The 20,178-nt window shown below is 45.7% G+C and overlaps 1 protein-coding gene across 1 annotated transcript in view; it reads right to left on the reverse strand.

Annotated features, from left to right (window-relative positions):
- TENM4 (teneurin transmembrane protein 4) overlaps positions 1-20,178 on the reverse strand; it is a 229,066-nt gene that overhangs the window by 72,467 nt on the left and 136,421 nt on the right. The window lies entirely within an intron of this gene.

Consider the following 20,178-nt stretch of genomic DNA (forward strand, 5'->3'; position numbering starts at 1 on the left):
TGCCCCTAAGCAGAACTAGTCCCTCTTTCCCTGCAAATCTGACACAAACACCTTGATACCCTGCTAAAACATACATGTTCCTCCTCTCCACTAGATCACAAGCTCTTTGAGGTCAAGGATTCTTTTTTTTTTTCTCTCTGCAAGTACCTGGACCATGTCTAACAAGTATTAGGTCACTTAAAAAAATGGTGGCTGCACAAATAAGTAGAAGAATTAGAGATTTGTGGAATGATGGTTTCTCAAATAGTTCAGAAACAGAAACTTGGTAGATGACATTCTATAAGGACTTCAAAGTGGAAAACAAATACGAAGATCATCTCTGGATGAAGCAGCGGTGGGGGCTCCTCTCCCCTTGGGGGAGGTTCTGAAGGCAGCTCTGGGGTGTCAGTCTGGAAGAGTCAGTCGGAAAATCACTAGATTAGTGGAAACCTTTCATTTTATCAAAGAGGAAACTGGGTTCCAGAGAGGTCACATGATTTGCTCAAAGCCACACTGGCAGGTGGTGGCAGGGCCAGGTCTTGAACCTGGGCCTCATGACTCTGACTCCAGCTCTGGACCAGCATGTTTGCCACTGGCAATGGGAGGAAATGAAGGCGCTGGCCGGGGGTGTCAACATCCTAGGGAATCAGGGCAGTGGGAGGACAGTCCTCTCCGATGAGACAAATCTGAGACAAAAATGCAGGCACTGTTGTGCACATAGCTTTCTCCATTCTCCTCAGTTCAGAAGGCTTTTTTTCTGGCCTAGGGATGAGGCCTGTGGACATTCATAAAAAAAGATCTCAAATTCAGTCCCTGTTTTGTTAGGTACCCACACCTCTACCTTCCTAGAGTGATAAACTTTTCTCTGTTTGATGAGAAAAGCAATTAACACCAGGCTTGTAAGCAGCTGGTCTCACTAGTGTCAGCTTGTCCTTTCTGAAGGCAAGAACAACTACCCACAATGCACCAAAGTCCCCCCACACCCCACCCCCAGCCTCACCACACACAATCTGGTTAATGTTAATTCGGTCTGCAGTTTGCTTTGCAGGCCCTTGGTCTAAATGCAATTACACAGCAAACGAGTTAAGCAGGTGAAGCTCAGCAAAGACTTTTTCAGTCCTGCTCTGAAGGTCTCCCAATATATTTATGTGAAATTATCTCTCTGCAAATGGGTATGATTTATTCCATTAGTTGTATTCAGCTGGTACTGAGAGATGCTTTCTGTAATGGAGGACAATTGGATTTCTTATTACTGGAACTTTGTCCTTCTGCAGAATTACTAACAGATCTCATCTCATGCTGGCTACCATCCAACCTTCTCCTGCCACGTGTGCCCTTGGATTCTGCCTGGACAGGAACCAGCCCTCTGGGAACAGTTTCCTTTTTGGGGCTGCCCCAGCCGCTGTCCCCCATACACACGCAGGCCGCCTCTGCTGATTGCTCTCTCTTTGGGGATTTCCCGATAATTGGGAAACACTAAATCAGCACCATTTGGCCATCATGTAGCCTCCAGTTCGGCAAGCCAGAGCCGATGTAATTTTAGCCCAGGCTCCTGTGGATTGCCTTTGGATTCTGGAGAAGATTAAGCTGACTCCTTGTACGCCGATAGGCCACAGAGCGGCCTCTTGCCAAAACAGGCATTTGGCTCAGGAATTAAGTCCTGCAGAAAAACACTTCCATCCCCCTTCTGTTTTCATGATTTTCAGTTGTCAAGAAAGCCTAGTTTCACATAAAGCCTTCGCTGGAACAAAGGAGGCGGAGAAGTCGGCGCTGCGGAGGCCTCTGAAATGTGTCTCGGGCCACATGCTTTTGTCCAGGAATGAAAAGATGTGAGTGCTGGGCTTCCCAGTGCTTCCTTTCCTCTTCCATTTAGTTAATGGATACCGCCAGGGGTGCACTGGTAAATGTTTATCAGCTGACTTTCAAAAAAAAGAAAAAAGAAAAGAAAAATAGCTTTAATTGTATTTGCCCATTTCTGTGGTGTGAAGACTCTCATCATGGTGAATATCAAGCTCCCAACGAGATGCCACTAAACACAGAGCTGGGAAGCAATGCACAGGACACCATTATCTAGTACTTCCACCATAGAGATGCACAGTCCTAAATCACCTTAGGAGCAAAGATAATAGTAAAATACAGTAAAATCATTAGCAAGTAGTAAGTTTGAGTATTTGTTACCTTGGGTTTTTTTTTTTTTTGACATTTTTTTTTTATTTCAGCATATTATGGGGGTACAAATGTTAGGGCTACATATATTGCCCATGCCCCCCCACCCCCCTTGAGTCAGAGCTTCAAGTGTGACCATCCCCCAAACATTGTTTTTAATATATTTAATTTTATATAATCTAATTTTTAATAGTGGCTGTGCTTAACAACCAGCTTGCAGAATTCCTAAACATTTAATAATCAGTTTTTTTTTTTTTTTGAGAGAGAGAGTCTCTCTTTGTCATTCCAGCTAGAGGCTAGAGTGAAGTGGCATCATCCTAGCTCATTGCAACCTCAAACTCCTGGGCTCAAGCAATCCTCCTGCCTCAGCCTCCTGAGTAGCTGGGACTACAGGTGTGCACCACAAAACCCGGCTGATTTTTCTGTTTTTAGGAGAAATGGGGTCTTGCTCTTGCTCAGCCTGGCCTTGAACTCCTGACCTCAAGCGATCCTCCCACTTTGGCCTCTCGGAGTACTGTGATTACAGGCGTAAGCCATGGTGCCCAGCCAATAATTAGTTCTTGTGAGCTGGTCCGACCTGGCTTCTGCACACCACTGGAACACTGACCCCACATTTTTTTTTTTTTTTTTTTGAGACAGAGTCTCGCTTTGTTGTCCAGGCTAGAGTGAGTGCCGTGGCGTCAGCCTAGCTCACAGCAACCTCAAACTCCTGGGCTCGAGCGATCCTTCTGCCTCAGCCTCCCGAGTAGCTGGGACTACAGGCATGCGCCACCATGCCCGGCTAATTTTTTTATATATATATATATATCAGTTGGCCAATTAATTTCTTTCTATTTATAGTAGAGACGGGGTCTCGCTCTTGCTCAGGCTGGTTTTGAACTCCTGACCTTGAGCAATCCGCCCGCCTCGGCCTCCCAAGAGCTAGGATTACAGGCGTGAGCCACCGCGCCCGGCTAACCCCACATTAAGAGTCAGGCACTTGCTCAGTGCTGGGATGTGGCTAAGAAATAGTTGCTGCTTTGAATATAAAATTCCAATGGAAGATTGCCTTGGCGAAAAACTATTAACATGGGAGCAACTCACTGTCACCAACTTGGCTTCCCAGCTAGCTCCTATGATCCTCTTACTGCCAGTCCTATATTTGATGTGTTTTGCTATCCCTTGGTCATTGTCTTGGCACAACAGACTTTTGGGGTGTTATTTGCTACTCATCCTTACAGTCCCATTTAAGCTGTCATTACCTAAGTAAAGCTGTCATCAACTCCTGGCACAATTAATCACCCCCTCCTCTGGGCTCCTATAAACCTTACAAGTATCTCCCCAACACTGTGTTTATGTCATCACATGTTTATGTCATTGTTATTTACATAGCTATCTCACAAGCTCATGTGTAAGCCAGAGGAAGGCTAGGACCACATCTCCAGTGGCTATGGGAAGCAAGGGATGTCACTCTCTGAGTGGTTGTTAAGTGAAAAATGATCAAGTAACTGAAATTCAGAGAGAAAAGACTTGCTCAAGGTCATCCAGAAAGGAACTCAGTTGGCTGAGCTGACACTCAAAGCTAGGACTTCTTATCTCAAGTCTTTACTTTTACTATTGTGTTATTTATATACCTGTAGTCACTAAAATTCACTTTAATAAAACACTGGGCACCTACTGTAAGCCAGGCACTGCATTAGGTGCTGGGGTTATAGAAATGCATGGATTACAGTCCCCAGTTACTTGCTAGAGCTCACAAAAGCCAATTTGAAATGCCTGAGTGTAGTTGTCTCTGACACATGGGTTTGGCATATGTCAGGCAGCTGGGATACAAAACAAGCAATTAGGCAGGGTGAACTCTGCCAGGAGGGAGTGCTCATGCCAGGCCAAGGGGGGTGTCAAACATACTGGCATTAGTCCAGCTACACACTCAGGGCCTGACTGAGGTGGCCTTGCTGATGTCAAGGAGGGGAAGAGCTGCCTGACTGCTTCCTGAGCACAGTGGCAAGGTTTGGGACCAAGAGGAAACTGCGGAGAGAAAAAAACCACCCCAAAACAGAATCAAGCAAGTAAAAAGCCAACCTCAACTGTCACTCAGGGAAAAGTGGTAGGGGAGTGGCAGCGAGAGCACTGGGCAGGGAGCACAGTTCCTAGTTCTGACTCTGGTAATTCAAACTGTATGGCCTTGGAGAGTCATCTGACCTTTCTGGACTTCCCTTCTCTCATCTGTCAAATGCAGGCTGCAGGTCTTCCCAACCTGGTATAAAACAGAATCCGACATGTGTTTAAAATTTTTTAATTGTTTTACTCTGGTGCTACCCAATCAGGCTCAAGTAGCTTTATTAAACGTGGTTTCAGATTCTTAATGGAGCTCACCTAGTGCTTATACTTATCCTGAATTGTTCCCTGTGTCTAGAACCTTCCATCTACCTCTATCCTGTTCACCTGAAAACTGCCTGGTCCCCCTCAGGACCAGTTACAGCATTCACCAAGCAGTATCTACCGCTTCCGCCCCTCTGGGCGAGCTCTGCATAAAGTCTGAGGGCTGCCTCACTACCAGGACGAGCTTTGCCCCCCAGTAGCCCATGAGCTCCTTGAAGACAGGAACCAGCCACACCTCCTTCACTGCTATATTCCCAGCATTGAGCACCGTTGATGGTCACTTCTGGTTGGGCAAAAGAAAACCTCCTCCAAAGCAGGTGTTTGTCCTGGAATTTGAAAGCAGGGCACAGAGTAAGCTCTTGATAATTATTCATTAATATTAAATGAATAAAGAGCTTATGTGCTTCTGTTACTTAAGGGCAGGGCGATGTCAGAGAATTCTGAGTTCCTTGACCTTGACTGGGATATGGTTAGAGGACCGAGGGCTGGAAGGGCTGGGCCAGCCCACATTGTCTCTCAAGGCTCGGGTCCCTTCCCCTGGAGGACTCCCTTGGCCTTAGCTTGCAGCTCTACCCCCTTGAGCCTATATCCTCATATGTACCACCTGTTGTTTGAAAAACTTTAAAAAAGAATGCTAGAAATTAAGTTAGATTTATTATTCAATGTATATTATACTAGCAGATGAAGGCAAAGGGGGGAAAATTGTAGCTTTAATTTTTTTTGTTATTAAATGAAAGCAGCTAATCTGGTATTCAGGAGACTGGAATAATCATTTGGGATCCAGGTGGCCAACAGCAACTCTAGCCTTCGTCTGCTTTACAGTATTTGCTACTCTATGACATTATTGGTTATGTAAATCACTCCTTTGCATTATATACTTCAAACAGATTATATGCCTGATTTGTGCAAACCCTTAAACTGTGTTTTCTGTTAACTTCTGCTGAATGTATGGGGACCCTTCCAGCATCGCGTACAATTTATCCAAAGTCTTGTAAGAACATTATCTGGGACCAGATGAGAAGCCCCATGCTCACAGCCTGCCACGTTACCACCTTTGAAGTGGTTTCCAGTCCGAGCCTGACACTGTCCACTCTGCAGCTTCTAAAACCATCTTTGCAGCCTGGCCAGACAGGCTGACCTGTAGCTCTCTCTTCCTGGTTGCCCATCTGATGCTCTGCCTCAGTTTCCTTAACTAGCCTTTCCAGCCTGACATCTTGTACCCTTATATACAATCTTGGGAAACCCCTAATCATGAAGTGTTGGAGTCAGAAGAGATCTTACTGAGTATCTCTTTCAAACTTTTTCATGGGACAGGTGAGGAGATAAAGTCCAGACAGGGAAGGGACTTGCCCATTCTTAGAAAGAGTTGCAGAGGAGCCAGGATTCAAATGCAGGAGTCACCAGGGCAATTATGATCCATGAGAACTTGGGAAAGTCACTTCACTTCACCTCGCCAGTTACCTACTGTCTGACATGGATATGTACCTGAGAATCCCAATTCGTCTTACTTGCTCCCAGAATCAGAGCTAACATCATTACAGCAGGGCTCTTGAAACTTTTGATTGCATATCCTTTCTGTAAACATTTCTGAGCAGGCTTCTTCAGTGTATTTCTATTCATTGATAAATTGTACATGTCCTACCATCATTAGGGAACACTGGAAAGCATAATATACATCTGGCATTTAATGAATACAAATTCCTATTTGAAACAGCCTTCTTGACAATTTTGTGTGTTTTAGTTCTGTGGTCCCCAACCCTTGGGCCTCGGACCAGAACCAGTCCATGGCCTGCTAGGAACCGGGCTGCACAGCAGGAGGTGAGTGGCTGGTGAGCAAAGCTTCATCTGTATTTACAGCTTCTCCCCATTGCTCACATCACCTCCTGAGGTCAGCCTCTGTCAGATCAGCTGTGGCATTAGATTCTGCATTATGGTGAGTTGTATAATTTTTTCATTATATATTACAATGTAATAATAGAAATAAAATGCACAATAAATGTAATGTGCTTAAATCATCCTGAAGCCATCCCTCATCCCTGCCCGTGCCCATCTGTGCAAAAATTGTCTTCCATGGAAACAATCCCTGGTGCCAAAAAGGTTGGGGACTGCTGTTTTAGTTAACTCTGTTGGTTCTTTTTTTTTTTTTTTTCTGAGACAGGGTCTTGCTCTGTTGCATGGGCTAGAGAGCAGTGGCATCATCATGGCTCACTGCAATCTACAACTCCTGAGCTCAAAGGATCCTCCTGCCTCAGCCTCTCAAGTAGCTGGGACTATAGGCATGTACTATCACGCCCAGCTAATTTTTCTATTTTTTGTAGAGATGAAATCTCACTCTTGCTCAGGCTGGTATCAAACTTTTGGCCTCAAGCAATCATCCCACCTCGGCCTCCCAAAGCGCTAGGATTACAGGTGTGAGCCACCACACCCAGCCCAGATTTTTTTTTGTACTTTTTGTTTTTTTTTTTTTTTTTGACATATCACAGTTTTATTGAGGTATTACATATATATATACATCCCTTAAAAACAACAAAATATGATCATAATCTAAATACTAATGTGCAGGTATATTTTAAAAAGTTTTGTTCAATTATATACTTAGTGTTTTCATAGCATAGCGTTCGCTTTCACATGTGCATAATTTCCCATGATTGCATGGATATACATCGTTTAAATAACTGGTCTTATAATAATGGTCATTTGAGGGAATCCCAGCTTACTACTGCAAAAAATTGCTATCGTTGATGTATTTCCCTATATCTTTGCACGCTTCTCTGGTGAAATCTATAGCACAAATTCCTAAATGTAGACCCAATGGGTCAAAGGGTACATGCATTTAAAATTTTGGTAGATATTGCCAAAGTGCCTTCCAAAATATTCATACCAGTTTACATTCCCACAGCCTATGAGAACTCCTGTTTCTCCTTGTCAACCTCAGTTTATTTATTTATTTATTTATTTATTTATTTTTTTTGAGACAGAGTCTCACTCTGTTGCCTGGCTTAGAGTGCCGTGGCATCAGCCTAGCTCACAGCAACCTCCAACTCCTGGGCTCAAGCAGTCCTCCTGCCTCAGCCTCCTGGGTAGCTGGGACCACCATGCCCAGCTAACTTTTTCTATTTTTAGTTGTTTGCCAGCCCAGATTTTTGGTAATTTTGAATCTCTGTTAACTTTTTGTTAGATCTGATGAGACTAATCATTCCTGTTTTTAACCTCATAGTGAGGTGGAAGAAGACTGCACTGGGAATAGGAGAACTATAAGCTTTGTTAATTTTTATTTGCTTATATGGCACTGTTAATATTGTCTTCCATTTGTAGTTTGCAGGAAACTTTCTAAGCCACTTTTCCATTTTATGAGTAAGTCTGGTTAAGAATAGAAAGACTACATTTTTACACAGGCATACAGAAAGACAGACAGACGGACACAATTATGTTGTAATACACTACAATAAACCAGTGTGGATGCCCCATCCCTCTTTCTAAGGAGTGGATCCTGATCTCGATCAGAATGCCTCATGTGCTGGTTTAGACATGCAATCAAGCCACATAGGGACCAAAAGAACAAATCAATGAAAATCCAACATTCCACAGGAACAAAGCAGTCTTGCTTTCTTATTTTTTAAGATAAAAGTAAACAACATACAGATAGAAGTCCCTCATATTTTTTTCTAATACTCAAGGCCCACTGTGAGTACCTACCTTGGGACCACTGCAGTAGAGTTATGATGGTGTGTAGATGGTGATTTGTATGAAAAATAAACTCCAGGCCAGGCGTGGTGGCTCATGCCTGTAATCCTAGTACTCTGGGAGGCTGAGGCGGGAGGATCACTCAAGGTCAGGAGTTCAAGACCAGCCTGAGCAAGAGTGAGACCCTGTCTCTACTAAAAATAGAAAGAAATTAGCTGGACAACTAAAAATATATAGAAAAATGTAGCCGGGCATGGTGGTACATGCCTTTAGTCCCAGCTACTTGGGAGGGTGAGGCAGAGCATTGCTTAAGGCCAAGAGTTTGAGGTTGCTGTGAGCGAGGCTGACACCATGGCACTCTAGCCCAGGCAACAGAGCAAGACTCTGTCTCAAAAAAAACCCACAAAACCTTTAATACAGTATATTACTATACTCAAAAGCCAATTTCTTTTGTGATTCATCCTTTATAAATTATTTTTAAGTTCTTCCTATGTTTACCATGCATGTCTTCCAATGGCCTCAGGCCCAAACCAATAAAACCTGATCTAATCACTTAACTTTTAATGTCCCCAACTTATTAGAGGAATAAGGAGTTGGACCAGGCCCTCCCTGAGGCATCTTGCAGTCTAAGATACCCCATTTTCCAACCTTCATTTTTTACTTAATTTTTTTAACCATGTCATCAGTAACTCTAGGCCATACAGGTTGTTTTCTGTAGTACCCACTGCCTCCATAGAAGGCCCTTCAGGACCTGCCCCTGCCTGTCTTTACAGGATCACCCCTGGTTTTCTGTTCTCACACCCTGTGCTCCAGTCATGTTGGATTTCTTCTCATATCCTTGCCTTGGCTTGCATCTCCATACCTCTCTGCCTTTGTCCATGTAGTTCCAGCTGCCCCAAATATCTTTCCCTCAAGGCATGCCTCCTAGTGAAGTTCTTCCTGATTCCCCCAATACAAAGAAGTTATTCCCTCTTTTGAAAAATCAAGCACAAGGTACTTATCCACTAAATTGCATGCATTCGTTCACATGCCTCCTGTTCAAGACTGTGAGTTCTCTGAGGGTAGCAACTATGTCCTTTTCATCTATGTAACTTCAGCGCTTAGCATAGGAGTTGGTCATGAGTGTGCATTCAATAATTGTTGAGTAAAGAAATAAATGAATATAATATAAAGCACTGAAAGAAGATGATGGGAGAAAAATATGAATATAGTTATTTCAGATAGCCCAAAGTAAAAGAAAAAAAAAGATATATAGATTAAGAGAAGAGAAGCTTAGGCAAAGAGGTAAATGAGGATGGGGTTCAGTTATAGAACTTTAATGGAGCACTTACTATGTGCTAGACATAGCACGGGGTGGTGGGGAAGGTATTTATTCATCCATTTTCTTTTCTTACTTAGGGAAATTACAGGAGGACAGTGCCCCATAATCTATTTTATTTCCACTGTATTCTTAGCAGGTACTCAATAAATATTTGTTTAATAACAAAAAAATTAGATATAGTTCCTACCTCTGAAGAACTCACAATCTAGAACATTCTTTGGCTTTTATAAAATTCTTGGATCTGGAATTAAAACTAATAAAAATGGGAGCTGCCTGCCAAGTCCATTCCAGTATGACTGTAACAAAGACATTCCCACAGTTGGGATAAAGTACCAGACTCTGCCCAGGTGTCTTCTGTTTTTCCATTTGGAATTGGGCTCAGTTTACACTTTACCAGAAGCTCCCATATTACTTGTTGGGTACATGAAAAACATCACCTGAGGGGAGTATTTCTGCTCCTTACAAAAAAAAAAAAAAAAAAGCTTTATTCCTCAGATCATTTTGTATACATTTCAGGAGAGCAGGAGGAAATCCAGACTCCTTCAGACTGATGGGAGGAGTTTAACTTGCAAGCTAGCGGGGCCTTCTGAGTGACTGAGGCCAGGCTTCTCATTTACAGGGGCGGTTAAGTCATCTCTGGAGATGGTGTGGAGCTTCCCTTCCATCACCCACTGAGCCTGGGCACCACCAGCTCTGCCATGGTGCCCTGACACCGCCACCATCCAACGACAGCAAGGCTCAGCAACTACCAGTGTCTTCAGGGACCTTAGGCCGTGTCTCCTGCAGAGCCCAGAAGCCACTGTTCCGTGGCCTCCTGGCTGATGTAGCTGCTGAGCTTCTTCAGACATCGAGGGGTTGCAGCTCTCAGGCTGCAGCTTCGATCTCCCAAGTCTTTGGCAGCCTGGCTGCTGAATGCTGAGGCTTCAGGCTGAGTCCTCTCCCATAGAAATCTTCTGGAATATTTTCTGCTGCCTGACAAAGTTGCACACAAGAACAGAGACCTTGACAGTCCACCACACTATGTGTCCAGGGAAGTGAGTCCACTGGTGCAGTGAAAGAGAAGCAGGACTGAGAGAGGCTGGCACCAGAGAGCAAGGCCCCCACCCCTGGGTAACTGGGTTGGTAACATCTGGGGACATGGCTGGAAACACCATCATTGTGTCTGGGGACAGGAGATGTGTGGTGCATGCCTACAGATGTTGGTTTCTGTGCTATGTGGCCAGGCATCTGTTTCTAACAAAACTCAGGACATGGTTTGTACTGTTAGAAAAGCACCAGGCAGCTGCTAAAATGTGACCCAGCCACAGTCTCGGTGGACAAGTTCATTCTATGACTATGTGTCCTGTCTTTCTGTCAGGGCGCAGGGCAGGTCCTGCTTTACCAGGAAAGGGGAGACTGGTATGGACTATGATTAGACCCGCGTCCTGGGGTAGGCATTTTACTGGGCAGAGACCAGAGAGGGCAGCCTGTACAAAGTCCAGCCCAGCAAGCTGGATCTGAGGTGGACAGCACTAAACAGGCAGCCTTTAAGGGAAATAATAATTTAAAGGACAAGGGAGGAGGCCCTGATAAGGAGAAGGCATGGTGAAGGGGCTCCCAGAGGCATGTGGATGTGGACGTACCATGTGCCACCAGGCCATAAGGCCCAGGTCGCTGGGGAGAGTAGGGATGGAGCTCCAGACCCAGACATGGCAGGGGTGGGGACCTGGCAAAAGAGGACAAGGCTTGAGTCCTTTGGTGCAGGGGCACCAGGCTGCTTGTATCAGGAACTCAGGTGTAGATAATGAGGCCAGGACTCAGGGACAAGGCAGAAACAGTAGGAAGGACGTGAGGCAGAGCAGCCGGGGTTGCTCTAAGCCAGGGGTCCTCAAACTTTTTAAACAGGGGGCCAGTTCACTGTCCCTCAGACTGTTGGAGGGCTGGACTATAGTTTAAAAAAAAACTATGAACAAATTCCTATGCACACTGCACATATCTTATTTTGAAGTAAAAAAACAACAGGCAAAAATATTCGCATGTGGCCCGCGGGCCGTAGTTTGAGGCCGCCTGCTCTAAGCCCTTTTGCTCAGACTAGGGTTGGTCCTAGAGGCCTGCAGGCTGAAAGTCACAGAGTGGACGCACACGGCCCCCACTGTGGTGGGAGAAGGAGGCAGAGGTGGGGCAGAGGGCAGGCAGGGCTGGGTCTCTCTTCTGCTAGAAATTAAAATATTTGGAGAGACTTACTTCACATTACTAATATTGCCCCCAATGAAGAATATAAGATCAGGACTTAACAATCTGCAGCGAGTCTAACTGGCCCTCTACTCTGATCCCAGAAGCTTCAAGGGGTGGCTCCAAGTGAACCCCACAATGAGAGGCCTGCTGTGGAGAGATACAACCTCTGCTGTCCTGTGGTGCTAGGACATCTGCATCAATTACATAACTACACTGATGCTTCAGGTTAAGATTTTCATTGTTCTCCCAGTTCTCATAGTGACACTAGAACCTATATGTATACTAATGCCACTGCTAATGCTAATACTAACACTATTGCAATTAGTGATAATGGCCACTAACACTCATGAAACGCTTGCTGTCCTGACATCTCAGTGTTTTACTTCTTGTTTAATCCTCACAACATCCCCATGAGGTATGGATGATTATCCTCCTATGACAGAGGAGGGAAGTGAGGCACAGGGAGATTGAGAGACTTGTCTGAGGTCACACAGCTAGCAAACACTGGGACTGGGATTCAAAGCTCTCAGGTCAACCCTCCTCAGCACTAAGCCTTATTGAACATTGGCATTTTTATTATGCTGTACTGCATTAGAGAGAAAGTCAGGGCAAGGTGGGCTTGGAGGGTTGCAGCAGCACCACACTGTGTATATTTCCGAACGGAAGATGCTGAGCTAGGAACATAAAGGACACGGCAGAGAAGAACAGAGGCTCAGGATGTGGGCTCCAGGGCCTGTAGGGCTTGGCTTCCAATGCCAGCTCTGCTACTCACAAGCCTTGTGACCTTAGCTAGTTTACTCAACTTGTCGGTGCCTCAGTTTTCATACCTGTAAAACAAGGATGACAAAGGCCCTATGTCGTGTGGTCTGGGGGAGGTTTAAAGGTGTTAATATACTTATAAAACATAAAACATTTCCAACAATGACACATAGATCGTCCTTGGTAAATGTTAGGGGTCATTACTAAGTGTGTGCGAGGTACCAGTCGTTGGATTTCTGGGTCTTTTATCTCATTTAGTGTTCGGAACAACCTGGCAGGGTTGGAATTAGTAACTCCATAGTGCAGAGGAGGAAGCTGAGCCTCGCTTGCCCAGGGACTTGAATCCAGGACCTCTCTCCTAAACCCTGCTTCGTCACAGCATCCTCTGCTAATGCTTCCTGTGATGGACAACTAGGAACAGGCTTAAGCTACACAGCAAACAGACACCATCATTCATTTCTGAAATCAATAAAGGGATGATCAAGTGGCAGAGGAGTTGCTGTTAGCTGCTCATCAGGACGGCGAGCGAAGTTGCTGCCTGCATCCTGAATGGAATTCACCTAGTTGCTTCATCATCATCAACACTCACTGCAACGTGGGGAGGGATTTTTTAAAAACCAACATGAATAATATATAACGGCTGACATTTTGGAGGAAGCAGGATCTTTACCTTCTTCCATCAGGTAATTCATCATTGTCCTTCTTTCCTCTTTTTTTTTTTTTTTTAAACTGATGGGGTACTTGTCAGCTCAGCTTGTTCTGAAAACACAGGAGCATAATTCAATAATACATTCTCTCAGAGGCCAGCTGTCAGGAAGTCGGCGTTTATTTGAAGTCCATTAGATGCTCTCTATGCTTGGTCTCTCAGAGGGCCCTCGAGGGCTGTGGAGGGCCCGGGGCAGAGGGGCGTGGGGAGCAAATGCTCTTCTGCAACTGCTGGGCCACCGGCGCTTATATATGGCTTCACACCCACAGTGGGCCAATAAAGCATGATATTGCATATGTGATGGTTTCTCCCTCCTTTCCATTGTTTTTTCTTCTTGAAAACTCTTGGTTTCAAGATTCTTGGCAGCTTTGTGCCTTTATAAAAGGTGTGAAAAGAATTCTGAAGACTCACGTGGCACAAAGGTGATTTCACTTCTGTTGATAGCCAGTTTTAAGTACTGACTGAGATGAAATGCTCCAACCTGGTTTGTGAACAGGTGAGGGTCGAATCTTTCTCAGCTCCTGCCCCTAAACCACCTTTCTGGCCTTATTGTTCTTTCTTCTCCTTCCTGCCCCCTTTGCCTACTGTGAACACATACCTCAGATTTCCTAAGCCCGTCTTGATTGCAAATGTCAGAGCATGTCTCCTGACTTTTGATGTGGAAAATAATATCACCCTAATTACCTTTCAACCACATTAAAATTCTCTCCATTCTCTGATTATCCTGGAAAGTCATGCTGTTGCTCACACTGGTTCCTCAGTCTAGAATGTACTTGTAAATCTTGTTTGACTGAAACCCACAGTAAGCAACACAGCTTATCCTGTAGTGTACACACACACACACACACACACACACACACACACACAACACACATGCACACACAACTGAAAAAATTTCATGAAATACTTATTACTTTTACACTGTTACACTGATATTTTCCATTCCATTCTATCCCATTCCATTTAAATTTACTTTTTTTTTTTTTTAAAAAAAAGAATAATTTTGACCCACTAAATTAATTTCATGATGGACTAATGGGTTGTTGTGACCTGCAGTTTGATAAATGATGTTCTAATGGCTAACCCCCATGACTGAAATCTTTGTCTCAGGCCAAAGGCCATCTCCTACAGGAAGTCTCCATTCATTTGTTTGTTCATTCAACGACAGACATCTACTATTGCCCAACCCGAGCCCGCTCTTTGCTGCGTGCTGGAGAAGCAGAGCCGGGTCAGAGGCAGCTCTCGCGGTGTGGGCTCAGGGAGCTGGGCTCACAGTGGAGTGATGGTCTTGCCTTTGAACTCTCAGAGCACTTTGTCTCTCTTTCTCTTTATGCTCCCAGCAGGGATTGCCTGATTCACTGATTGGTTCTATCATTCACTGTGGTTGACTCTGGGTGCAGTGACAAACAAGGTATGGGACCCACAAGGAGTCCCCAGAGTAACAGGGTGGGATGCATATATTTTGCCATGTCTGGTACACAGTAGATGCTGGTCAGTATTTACCAAATCCAGCGTGCTTGGGGGCAGCTGTCCCTCTCCAAGCCTGCCCAGTCCCTCTTCCTCACAGGATCTGACCCTCTCTGTGGGATATGACTCTGCCTCCTTTGGGACGAATGCTCTGGTCATCCAGCCTTCCTTTTCCTAACGTTCCCCTGACTCCTTGGGTCCATTGTTTTTGGGCCCAGTGCCTCCTGTCAGCTGAGTCCTGTAACTCCCTGTCCACACCCATCTGCTTGCCTGAGTGAGCTGACAACCTGTTAGAACTGGAGGGGCTGAGCGAGACTTGACATCATCACATATTTCTCAGACCAATACAGTGTCCGCAAACACATTCTGAACCTATATTCTAATACCTTGAGGGTGGTTCTTCTGTCAGGACCTCTTCCTATAATCTGCTAACCTGCCCAGGATTGGTAATTTGCAACTATTCACTGAGGTGATATCTGCCTCTCATCTAGCCTTTCTTTTCTTTTTTTTGTTGTTGTTTTGTAGAGACTGGGTCTTGCTCTGTTACCCAGGCTGGAATGCAGTAGCATAATCATAGCTTACTGTAGCTTCGAACTCCTGGGCTCAAGCAATCCTCCTGCCTCAGCCTCCTGAGTAGCTGGGACTATAGACATATGCCACCATGCCAGGCTTATTTATTTTTTATTTATATATTTTTTAGAGACAAGGTCTCACTATGTTGCCCAGGTTGGTCTGGAACTCCTGGGCTCAATCAATCCTCCCACTCAGCCTCCTGAGTTGCTGGGATTACAGGCGTGAGGCACCACACTCAGCTTAGCCTTTTCAATCTGATGAGTCCTTTCCCGGAGGACAGATACAACCAACAGTGGGAAACAGCTCTGGCTTGAGTGTTCTCCCGGGAGATGTGTCCTGTTGCCCTCCCATTCCCAGCTATCTTATCCCGAGCTCCTCAGTCTGCGTCCTGGCCTTTTTGTACGGAAAACCCAGTTGGAGAGCCTTCCACCCATGGACCCAGTGGCTCCTCCTCTCCCACTCGAGTCTCAATGGAGGGCGTCCTTCATCGTATTCTCCACGTGACTCCAGGCGAAGGACAGGTGTTCTACTAGGCAGATGGGGCCCAGGTATCCAGGCCAGGAGAGAAAGGTGGTATTCAAGCCACCTAATCTGGTGAGAGTGGTTCCCAGGCCTGCTCTCTCCCCTCCTGCTTCACGTCACACGTCACACCTCTCTGACTTTCTGTGGAGTTGAGGACTGCAGTGGCAGGATGTCAGATGGAGCTGTTGTATTCATCAAACCTGTATTAAACACCTGCTCTGGACCAGGCACTGTGCTGGGCTCTGTGGACACAGATGAACCAGACATGGCCCCTGAGGGAGGTCTTCCTCACCCCCTAAGCATGGGGCCAGGCTTCTGAGGAAATGAGTTCTGGGGCGAGCCCTGGGAGCCAATGACTGGCTTGTTTGCTTCCACCACTGAAAGGTGGTCCATTCAGTTCCAAGCTCTGGCCTTGAAGTCCCCTCCCTCCCATGGTCTCAGCACCTGAGGTCTCAGCTTGCCTCATATTTGAGGCTCCCTGCACCTGGCACACAGCTGGGACCTGGCAGAGTGAAGGAGCTACACTTCTGAGACCTGCCTTTCTCTGCTGGTCTCAAAATTGCTGTTGGGTCTCTGGGTGACAGCCTGCTTCTTGGAGGCTGTTAAATGAAATCCCAGACAAGCTATAAAAACTGTAGCATAGCATATGGGGTGCAGGAGAATATGGGGTTTGTCAGATAGGCATTGACCTTATAGTTACACACAGGTACCAAGTCAGGTCTGCCTCCCCATCGGAAATTCTATGCTCTGGAGAAATACCACTGGGTCCCTCTCTAACAAGGACCCAGCTGACAGCTGGCTGGCAGAATGCTGCCCTTTCCCTTCCTCAAATAATGATTCAATCATCTAAACCGGGCTCCTCTCTGGGGGGTTGCTGAACCTGGAGGGCAGGTTCCTCTCAAGGTTCACATCCAGTTAAAGGAATGGATTTGGGGGGCTCTTTTTAACATCACCACCACCACCATGTAATTAGCAAGCATGTTTTTGTGGGGCAGGTACTAGTTTGTGACTTTATGTACTTATTTCCCATTCAATTCTCATGGCAACCCTGAGACACAGACATTATCACCCTAATCCTACAGATGAGGAAATTGGAGCTCAGATAAGGAATTTAGGAATTTTCTCAAGGTCACATACCTAGAAAGTGGATGCAATAGCCTTTCAGCACAAGTCTGTCTGGTTCCAAGGCTTGTGTTATTGTCACTATGATATGCTGCCACTATAAAAGTCACCATTTACTGATCACCTAATATGTACCAAGCCCTGGGCTAGGCGCTTTATTTTAGTTAATCCTTTCAACAGTTTTCATGAAACAGTTACCATTATTGCCAATTTATAACTGGAGGCACCTGCGCAAAGGTTAAATCATTTCCCTGAGGTCACATACCGCTAGAGAGAGGTAAAGTCAGGATTGAAACTCAGGATACTTTCTATGATACCACGCTCCCTCCTATGCGAGGCAGGAAGGAAGGCAGCAACTCAAACTTCATAGCTGATGTCAGTCTATCCCAAGTGTCAAGTAAACACCGCACTACCAGCCCAGATCAAGCTAATGGAATACCAAGTAGGTAGTCTAGTGAGAAAAGCATCTGCTGCCTCATGTTTCCAGGTTTCTGGTCACTTGGGCTTATTTTACATAAAAATCTGTCTGGGGATCCTTCCTCATAGACAGCTGTTTCTTCTGAATCTAGCTCAGGAGGGAGCAGGGACATAATGATTTGAACAAATTTGAGGTAAAAGGAATTTTTAGAGTAACATTTTGGAAGCTTCCATCATCTATTCATTTGTAGAATAAATACTATGTTCCTGGCCCTGTCCAAAGTATTGTAGGTTTGGAGAAATGAATGGCCCTGCTTTCAAAGTGTATGTGATTAACTGTAGGTGACAGATACATAAACAGTGATCAGCAAGCTGACTTCTGCTTCTGCTACTAATCTGCAGTGTGATTTTTAGCAGGTAATTTAACTTCTCTGGACTCTAAATCCTCAGTATAAAATGAAGTAAAATAGATAACGTGTTCATCTTCCTTCCTTTCCTCCCTCCTTTAGTTTCTTCATGCTTCAAGAAATTCATGTACATATATGTCTTGAGCAACTACTAAGTGCTAAAATGAGGAACATGCAGTGCTTCCCAGGAGGACTCAGCTCAGAGGGGTTGACAGACATTTACATGACTCACTATATGAAGCCACTTGTCCAGAGCTATGTATCCAGGAGTGGCAGAGCCAGGATCTGAAGCCCAAGTTAGCCTGTCTCTGAGGTCTGTATCTCCCTGACTGCTGGGGACGGGGGTTGGGGTGGGGTATTCCTCCAGCACTGGCTTTTCAAATTCCGCACTTGATGGGTGCCTTGAGGCAACTCAGACCTACAGAGCAACAATACTGAGATCCCTGTGCAGGTTCCACGGTGACTCATGCTGCTTAAGCAGTAGGCTCAGTAAGTGTCCAGGAGGACATATAGGGGCCATATCCCTCCTGGCACTGATGAGTCTGGCATGGTAAGAGCACCTGGTAAGTAGAACAGTCACAGGGCAGCTAATAAGCTATAGCCCTAATCGATCCCATAATGGGCCCAGTAAAGAAAGGCTGAGCTAGTAACATTTGCCTTGGTAGGGATATTATTTATGTCTCCAGTTGGTTAAAAGAACTCATGCCACGGGAAGGCCCACAAGCACGCACACATAAAATCGTACAATTGAAGAAACTAGCAGGCAGCTTCCTACCCAGAGACAAAAGCAGTGTTTCTGGCCAAGATAAATGAATAGGGCTTTCCTCACTCTATTTCTGCTCCTGGTTCTGCCTCTTGACTAGCCTTGTGAATTTGGGAGAATCTCTTAATAACCTCTCAGCTTCTCAGTATTCTTGGTGTCAGTCGAAGGGTCTGGACTATGAAGTACCTTCATCTGCAAAAAGATGCACGTTTGAATGCTGCCACACACTGGTGAGGCCCCTCTTGCCGGGCTTCTTCCATCTCACCGGGCTTCTTCCATCTCACCGTCCCACCTTGTCACTGCTCCTTGCAAGGATGGGCTCTGGGGTCTGAAAGGCCTGCACGTGTGCACCCCACTCTGTCACACATGCCCGTGAGGCCTCGCCTCGGCCTCCTCGGTCCACTGTGGAGACGAGAGTGGCTGCCTCCTATGGAGACTCCTCGTGCCTCCTTCACCCCTGCTCTTCCCCCATGTGTTCTTCTTGGGAAAGCTTTTGTGTGCTCATGGTTTCAACTACTGCTTGCTTGTTGGTGGCTCCCAAATCAAGAACTCTAGGCCCTAACCTCTGCATGAGCTCCAGAAATCCTTCTTAACTGCAAACAGACATTTCCTCTTAGGTGTCCTACAGAGGTGTGTCCCTTCCTCCCCCTTCCCATGCTCAGAGTGGAGGTCACCACCTTGTTTCCAGCCCTGCTCTGCTCTCAGGTCCTCATCCTGGTGAAAGTACCGCTGTTATCCAGGCATTCAGGCGGCAGACTCCTCTCTCTAGCATCCCTTAGACTCAATCTGTTACCAAGTCTTGCTGATTTCCTCCCAAATAGAACTTGAAAATGCCCTCCCTTCCCACTCCTCAGCACCTCCTTGCTCTCCCCATAGGCAGGGGCTCTCTGGCACAGAAGTCATGAACATAGAAAGTCACACAGTCTGCAACTGCTGAATTTACAGTGTTGACTTTTAGAGAAAATTCTGCCCATACGAGACATCACTACATTGGAAGACATTCCAAAAAATTATTATAGAGCCCTCCTCTTAGATAGCTTGTCCTGGTTCACTCCCTAATGTGGGGTGCAGAAAGCAGAGAGTTACCTTTTGCTGGCTCCTGTGCCCTTTCGTGCCTCTGGGTCTTTGCACCAGATCTTCCCTCTCCCTGGAGCACCTTCTCCCTGCCTTGCCTACTTAACTATTTCTCATCTTTTAGACTAAGCCTTGGCCTTCCCCCTACCCAAGAGTACCTCCCTCTGTGTTCCAAAGTACCCTGGGGGCACGTTTCTGCCCTATTACTGTAACTGTCCCTTTTTTTGTCACCCCAGTGGACTGTAAGTGACCAGTAGGTAGGAACTGTGCTCTACTCATCTCTGTGATCCTAGCACAGGACCTGGCACAGAGGACAGCTAAAAACTGTCCAATGGATGACTCAATGAAAAAAGAAAGAATGTGTTGGCACATGGCCTGGGACACCAGCAGATGAACCCCTAGTCCCCTAGCAAAGTCTTCTGGATGTCAGTTTTGATGGTCAACAGCATCAAAGCCTTTCAGCTCGTCTTGGAACTGCAGGATCAGTTAAGAACTGACTGCAAAACAGGTATTGATCCAAGATTCCCTTTGGACCTTGGGTCTCTCACTCTCTCCATCTGTCATCCAGAGGGAGCAACAAAACTTTGCTCATAAAAATTCCAAATGCTTTGGACAGCAGTTTTATAAATATGAGTACCTGAGG

The sequence above is a fragment of the Microcebus murinus genome, chromosome 4 (assembly GCF_040939455.1).
Source record: "Microcebus murinus isolate Inina chromosome 4, M.murinus_Inina_mat1.0, whole genome shotgun sequence".
NCBI classification, from domain to species: Eukaryota; Metazoa; Chordata; class Mammalia; order Primates; family Cheirogaleidae; genus Microcebus; species Microcebus murinus.